This window comes from Ochotona curzoniae, unplaced genomic scaffold, assembly GCF_017591425.1.
Source record: "Ochotona curzoniae isolate NIBS_2020 unplaced genomic scaffold, NIBS_Ocur_1.0 scaffold_4683, whole genome shotgun sequence".
Classification (NCBI taxonomy): Eukaryota; Metazoa; Chordata; class Mammalia; order Lagomorpha; family Ochotonidae; genus Ochotona; species Ochotona curzoniae.
Window position 1 is genome coordinate 4,687,808 of NW_024467121.1, and position 8,185 is coordinate 4,695,992.

Genomic DNA, 8,185 nt, shown 5'->3' on the forward strand with positions numbered 1-8,185 from the left:
ACACGAAACCCCCAAAGTGTTCAAGCATTCAAATCTCCAAAAGAAGACCAATTTCTGTTACTGATCATTGCTATCTCATTACTTATTTGCCAAGAGTGACAGAGTAAGAAAAATCTTCCATCCACTTATTTACTCCTCCAAATGAGTGTATCAATGCTGTATGGACTAGGCTGAAAGCAGGAAGCAGGGATTCCATCCTGTCTTCCACGTGGATGGCAGTGGCATTCGGGCCCTCTTCTGCTGGCTTTCCAGGTGATTTCGCATGAAGCCCACAAGAAGCAAAGCAGCTGTAACTTGAACCAGTGCACTGATGTGTGATGCTGTCACTTGAGATGGCTGAACAGGCTGCATCAGAACACCAGCTCAATAATCTCTATTTTATACCAACTGCTTCAGAAACAGGAAGAAGAAAAGCCACCCTATTCATTACACAGAAGAATAATGTTTATATCAACAATGGATCATGGCAGTGTAAAAGACAATGCTTATTATGGGCACAAAGATGTTCAGCAGCTTGCACTCATACAAAATCTGGAATAACTGTATAACCAGTCTCGGGATCAGAGCAGAGGAAGCCAGGGCAGGTGTGTGAGGAGTCTCAGTGATGATTTGTGTCCATAATACTCACATCACTAAGATTCTATTTCAAGACAGTTAATTCCTATCCCTTCCGTGGAGATAAGAAATGAATTAACAAGCGTGCCAGCCACCACTCATGTGACAGAGGTCAGCCCAAAGTACAGCTATGCATGAGTAGAAGTGGATGCATTCCTTAAAGCAAGTTTGAGATCCCATCATGAAAAAGCAACCAATTGGTACCAGAAAAACAGTATCACATGGCGGATCTAAGATTCTGAGAAGGCAAAAGTGTCATTCCTAATTAGTCAACAAAATGAATGCCAGAGTTTGTAAGTATTTATGTAAAAGTTCTGACTCATGGCAGAGGCCACTTCATTTTTTCTTTCTTTTTTTTTCCCACCCTGGATTATGAAAACTTAACAAATATGTAAAAAGTGTGAGATTAAACAAATGGAAACAGGGATGAAGTAGAATATGAAGAGAGACCTAAAATAATAAAGAGGCACTCATTAGTGTTCTAAAGTTAAAATAATAACACATTAAAACTAAGCAGCAAATTAATTTTGGAAACAAAATTTTTAAACTTAATAAATTATTATGAGGGAGTGACAATAAAAAAGGAAATTCTGAGGATTTAAGCCTTTGAGATAACTTTTTAAAATGGTGTTGTCATAACCAGGAACTTGAATATCTGGAATAAATGTTTTTAACAGAAGAGTCCTCCTCTAAACCAACTGGCAAAGATATTTCTAGCTACTTTAGGAATGTGATTCAAGTTGTGGTTTCTTTGCAATTAATGTGGCATATTTCTTAGTGTTTGCTCTCAAATTCCAATGAAGTCACCAGCCACAAAAAAACTGTCTGTGGAACCAGAGCATTTGGCAGGACTGCGGGTGAAGAAAAGTCAGACTGAAACTGAGACGTGTCAGCAAGAACTTTAACTTCGTTTTTGTCATCTGGATGACCTGAGTAACACGAAGGGCGAGTTTTAGACTCAACTGATAGAAAAACACATGAGCTTACTCTAGGACACTGCAGGATGCAGTCATCTCTAAAAGGTCTTCATTCAGAAAATGGTTGAAATGAAGGCATTCAAATACAACAAACCCAGCTGTCCAATTGCCACCGCTGGGATAAGTAGAATACTTATAGAGTAGGTAGAATACGTCAGAATCAGTTTTACCTTACACAGTATGCTTGACTATCAGAGGTCCACATTGCTAGTGCCTGTGAACAGTAGATGCACACACCCCTAGTCTTCTCCACATTATTAGAGTGAGAAAAGATAAATACCAGCTAGTTTATGAGAGGAAACTAAAAAGAATCTATAAATGTGTGAAAACTGAACATTAACAGGTTTTAGTCACATGTCCAGTATACCTGCCTTTAACCAGAAGCCAAACACAGCCACGAATTTTAAAATAAAAATAATTTGATTTTTTTTTTTTTACCACAGCAAGACAGGAAATATTCAAGTCACCATTAACTAAACCTGCAGTAACTCCTGTTTTGAACATTTAATATGTAAATGTGTGTTTTATGCGGGATTGATCGAAACTGTGGTAATGATGGTAATAGAGAAGAGTATGAATTCTACCAAAACAACAACTGTGTCGATTAAGTTGAAATCAGTCCAGGCCCCCTCCAGCCTGTGCCTCAGCGCTTAGCTATTGCAGTTCTTCCCACTGAATGTTTTGGGCACCAGGGGCTGGCATTTCATCGTGTTCCTCAGCTCCTCCTCACTGCTCCTTCTCCCTGCTGTCCCACTGCGATTTCTAAAAGTCTGTTAGTTTGGATAAAGGAGAAACAAGAATGAATGGTCTTTCCAAAACATGGTAATTCATGCTGAACATTTGTACTACATTGTACTTTCGCCTCTTGCCATATTCTACGTCAGATCTGTTTGGGAGTCTCCTAACATTACACTATTTTGAGAAATGTGGTGTACAATTGTAATTTGTATCTCTCTTCGTCAATGATAACCTGTGCTTGTAAAGTTCCTTTTTTTGGTTTCTTGAGCTTATCTAGATTCCTCCCTTTTCCGTTCCAATAGATTCCAGAAATAACTGCATGCTTGGTATTACAGTGAAAAATATTTGAGAGCGGAAATTATATAATGAAATGAATTATATTATTCAAGTGAAATCTGTAAAAAGGAATTTGTTAGGGCAGGCAAAGTCTGGAAAAAAACTTAGTGCTACATATTTTTTATATCCAATTGTTTTCTACTAATGTTAAAATATTATCATCTTAATGCCATCTGTATTTTCTCTTATACAATCGTTTTTACAAATGATTTCATGTGAGAAAGTATTAGGCCTAAATAAAAGAAATCGAAAAAGAAAAAGACTATTATGCAGATTTTCATATTTGAACATTTCGAATTTATAGATGGTGGATTGTGCTTTACATGATAGTACATATGCATGTGCATATTATGATAAATTTGATGGAGCAGATAGAAGATAGTGAATTTCAAAGAATTAACATTCCCAAACTCACTCTCAGATGAAACTCACTCTTACTAAAGAAAGTAGGAAATAATACTAAAACTGTTACAGGTGAAATATTCATTAAAGAACAAAGCAATAATTATATATACATAGTAATTTTCCTTTTATAATCAGACAGAAGCTTTACATGCAAAAGGAAAAAATGTGTTCTGAAAGTTAAAACCTAAAACTAGGTGGCAGCTAGTACTTTGTAAAGGAATATACATCCATCCTGAGAGAGATTTATAATTTCATTTTACTTATTGAATACATTTATTTTCCCCTGTATAATATTGCACTTCACTTAAAAGTCTTTGCTGTACTCTGATTTATCATTAAATATTATATAGTCTAACATGAATTCTGAACAAATGGAAGCCTTAAAATAATGATATACCATTTTTCATGTTGTTGTAGTCAGGGACCTTTAAAAGGCAGGAACTGCACTGTAGCTGTTTCTCAATTTGCAATCTAATGTGAGTTTGCCTCTTTCTTATGCAGCTCATTCATTGATTTTAATGGCTATGTACATGCAGCCAACATTTAATTACAAGTATATTTTATAATATGTTTTTCAATCAGTGGACATTGCTTTTCCAGTTAAATAGTAAATACAACACTTACACGTGTTAAGTGATCCAAGTAATATTACAACATAGAGATCTAAATCTTGTTCTTTTATTGTTAGTAATAACAGTAGGTTCATTTCAGTAAGAACAAAAAAGTGGTGAAAAAGATTAATGCATACTTTCTTCAAAATAAAAGCTAATCCTAATTCCTTGGGGAGTATTTCTAAAAGAAATTCCAAACAATATGTTTTAAACTCAAACTTAATTTATCAAAACTTCAGGTTGTTAAGGGTTATGTGAGCAACTTACTTATTTATTTAATGTATTTTCATGTATTGGCTTAAATTATTTTAGAAACATAAAGGAGACTATTTCAGAAAATCTATTATCTGTCTTGAGACTAATTTTACTACTGTTCTATGGCAGTATTATCCTCTAAGCCCCAGGGTTATCAAGCAGGTACATTTGTGATTGAAACTGAGTGTTCCTGCTTCTCAGATCCTTTCAGAGTTTCAGTATATTTCTAGAAAGTGCTCAGCTAAGGAACTAATGAGATTGAATTTATCTGAAACTCAGAAACCACTTGTATAGTTGACCCTCATCTGTTGCTACTTCCCATTCATCATTAAGAATGAAAGATAAAGGAGGAGTAATATAAAAAAATTAAAATAAACTACAAACGTACTGAGCAGAATCACAGGAGGAAAGGATCACATAATCAGTAGAGTAAATAAACATACAGTCACCCGGACAAACCTTTTCCTAGAATAAATGGAAAAGATCCAGGGAAAGCAGCTGGCATAGCAATTAGGTCTGTATGGTTCCTCTCTCCCATTTTAAGAGTACCTTGTTTTGATCTGGGCTCTGCTTCTAATTCCACCTTCTTGCTAATATACACCCTGGGAGGAAGCAGGTGAGGACTCAAGTCCATGGGTCCTGCCATGTTCTGGGAGACTCCTGTGGAATACTGACCTCTTGATTTCCACCTGGTCTCAAGTTTTTTGGTGTGGGCATGTGGAAAATGGCCCAGGGAACTAGAAATCTTTCTCAAAAACTACATCTGGTTGTAAAAATTCATGATATCCTGTGTGAAGATGCTCAAGTCAATTTAGGTAACATTTTTACCAGAACATATGAGGTTTCTAAAATTCGAAATCCTGGGTCGAAATTTGAAATTTGAGAGCCCAAAGTGAAACAGCTAAGGCTTAGTGATGCCCATGTGTTAACAGTTGAAGGTATGGGACTCTTTAGCATGAGGGAGATGTGAGAAAGCATTCCTTGTAGGGTTGGGAGAAGGTTTTGTAGGTTTTGTACAAACAGGCAATGACACTGGCTGCAGAAAGCTTTGTGTTTTTCAGGCTCTCATATTCTTAATGTTGTGATTGGATTGCATTGAATCTGTAAATAATTTTGAGTAGTATGATTATATTAGTGATACTAATTTTCTTAAATCCATGAACATGGAAGAGTTTTCCATTTCTTTTATGGCTTCTGTCTTTTCCATTAATGTTTTGTAATTGTTGTTAGAGAGATCATTAAGGTTCTCAGCTAAATTTATCCCAAGGTATTTAGCTATTCTGTAGCTATTGTAAATGGGAGTGATCTTAAAAAATATTCAATTATTTATTTATTTAAAGGCAGCATTAGAGAGAGCGAGGACAAAAAGATACTGTCCATCCACTGGGTTCATGGCATAAATTGTTACAAATGCCAGAGTTAGTCCAGGTTGAAGCTAGGAGTCAGGAGTTTCTTCCAGGTCTCCCCCATCAGTAACAGTGACCCAAACACTTGGGCCAACTTTGTTTTCTTCCTCAGGTGCATCTATAGAACTAGATCAGGGTGGAACAGCTGGGTCCAAATAGGATGTTGATGTCACAGGTAATGACTTAACACCTTATACCACACACAGGCTAGCCAGAGGGTTCATCTTACAAATTCATTATTAGCTGGAGAATTGTTGATGTAAAATAATGCTATTGATTTTTTGTGTGTTGATTTTATACGCTACAACTTTATGGAATTCCATAATGAGCTCCAGTAAACTCAATGGAATCTTTTGGTTCCACTGTGTATAGACAATTATGTAAACAGAAATAAGTTGACTTCCTACTTTCCAATTCATATCCCCTAATTTATTTTTCCAAAATATGTTGAATAATAAGGATGAAAGTGGACATCCATGTCCAATTCTGGATGCCAGTAGGAAAGCTTCCAGCTTTTTCCCATTCAATATGGTGCTAATAGTGGGTTGGACATGTATCGCCTTGATGATGTTTCAGCATGTTTTTTCTATGCTCAAACATTTCAAGTTTTTTTTATCATGAAATAATGTTATATTTTATCAAATATTTTCATTTAATTTATGGAGAAGATCATGTGGTTTTAATTTTTCATTTTGTTAATGTGATGTATCATGTTTATGAATTTTTGTATGGTGAACCATACTGGCAATCCCTGAAGTAAATTTTACTTAGTACAAGTAGGTAGTTTTTTTATGCTTGTGTGATTTGATTCAGGACCATTATAATTGACACAGTCTGATACAGGCAAAAAAAAAAAACACATAAGAAATGATGTTATCAAATTACTAAAGGAAAAGATAGGATGAATTCTCCATGACGTTGTTCTATATAAAGGCTTCTTATTGAAGAAGACAATAAAAGAGAGTGGTAAAATGTGATTACCTAAAGCTTAGAAGTTTCTGCACAATAAACACAGTGCAAAGGCAAATGACAGAATGTGAGAAAATGTTTACAAACTATCCTTTCAATAAGGGGTTAATATCCTGTAATATATCAGGAGCTCAAGAAACTCAGCAACAAGAGTGGACATTATAGCACAGTGGGTTACATATGAATGTTGATTCAAATCCCAGCTGGTCTACCTCTCATATGGCTTACTACTTGTACACCTGGAACAACATCCTAACCTAAGCGCTTGGGCCATCTAACCGTGCTGGAGACACAAATGGTTTTCTAGGCTCTGAATTTTGGTCTGCCCCAGCTCTGACCATTGCAGTCATTGGGAGACTGAACAAGAAAATGACATATCTATGATTATCCCCCATCCCCACTTCGTCTACCTAGTTCTCTTTCTCTCTCTCTTTCTTATCTCTCTCTTGCTCTCTGTAATTCTACATTCAAACTCAATAAATAAGACATTTTAAACAAATGAATAAAAGGAACTCAGCCAAGAAAATAATCCAATGAAGAAATGGGTAAATGATGTGAACAGGCATTTTCAAAACATGAAATGCAAACGGCCAGCACAAATGTGAAAAAAAAAATGCTCAGAATCACCAACCATCATGAAAATCCAAATCCAGAACACAATGAGATATCACCTAATCCCAATTAGAATGGCTATTGCCCAAAAATCAAGAAATTGTGAATATTCTTGGCGTACTAATTTCTTATTTTTTCTATTGGTTATGATTGCAATCATTGAACAGAAAATACATTTATTTGTAGACTTATGTCTGTTTCTTGACACATGTATTCTACTTCCATAGAACATTGAAAAATACCATTATGTTCCTTAGCCCCTGTAATCAACCTCTTGGTTCATATAAAAAACAACCATTCACAAAGATATTTATGCCTGGTTGTTGATTTGAAATGAGTCATGTTTTAAGAGTACTATATTTGTGATTACCTGTAAGTGGTTAGAACTTTTAACAATCCATTCATTAATTCTAAGTCAAGGACACAATAAGATTATTTTTATTATTTTTACATGTGTAACAGTATTATATTACCTGGTAAAATCTTTAATATTAATAATGATCTCTGAAAGCAGTTTGTAAGAAACTGGTAGGAGTCAAATTGTTTCCTTCTTTTTTTCTTTTTTTTGGAAATTTTATTTGATTTTTTTCTATAAAGGTATATTTACAGAAAGAAGAAAGACAAGGGAGAAAGGTTTTCTGTCTGCTGGTTCACTTCCCAAGTATACACAACAGCCAAAACTGAGCCAATCTAAAACCAGGGGCCAGGATTTCTTCCTGTTCTCCCATACATGTGCAGAGTGTTAAGGCTTTGGGCCATCCTATGCTGCTTTTTCAGGCCATAAATGGGGAGCTGCTTGGGCAGTAGAGCAGCTGGGACAGATACTGGCTCCAATATGGGATCCAGGCACTTGCAAGGCAGAGAATTAGCCAATCGAGACACCATGCTGCCCCCAACTTATTTCCTTTCAAATGGCACATTATATAGTGGATTGTCTTTTCTCCTATAAAAACAATTGTGGCTTTTCATTATTTCCCTTTCTTTGTTGACTAATTGCAAGTTCATAACTCATACAAAAGCAAAGTGTCGGTTTGTTAAATATGAGTAAAGTTTTCCCAAATTTTTTTTCTTTAAAAAAATGTAACACTGTTTATTCCTGTGCTTATTTTCTGTGAGATGAATCAGTGTTTCACATATTCTTTTTCAGTAGTTCATGAGGGAGGGTGCTGGCATATTGCTGCCGGCTGGAACTGTTAATAGGAAAACTCATTCCACTGTCTCATCTGCCGTGAATATTCCAACTTTTGGCTAACCAACGGTC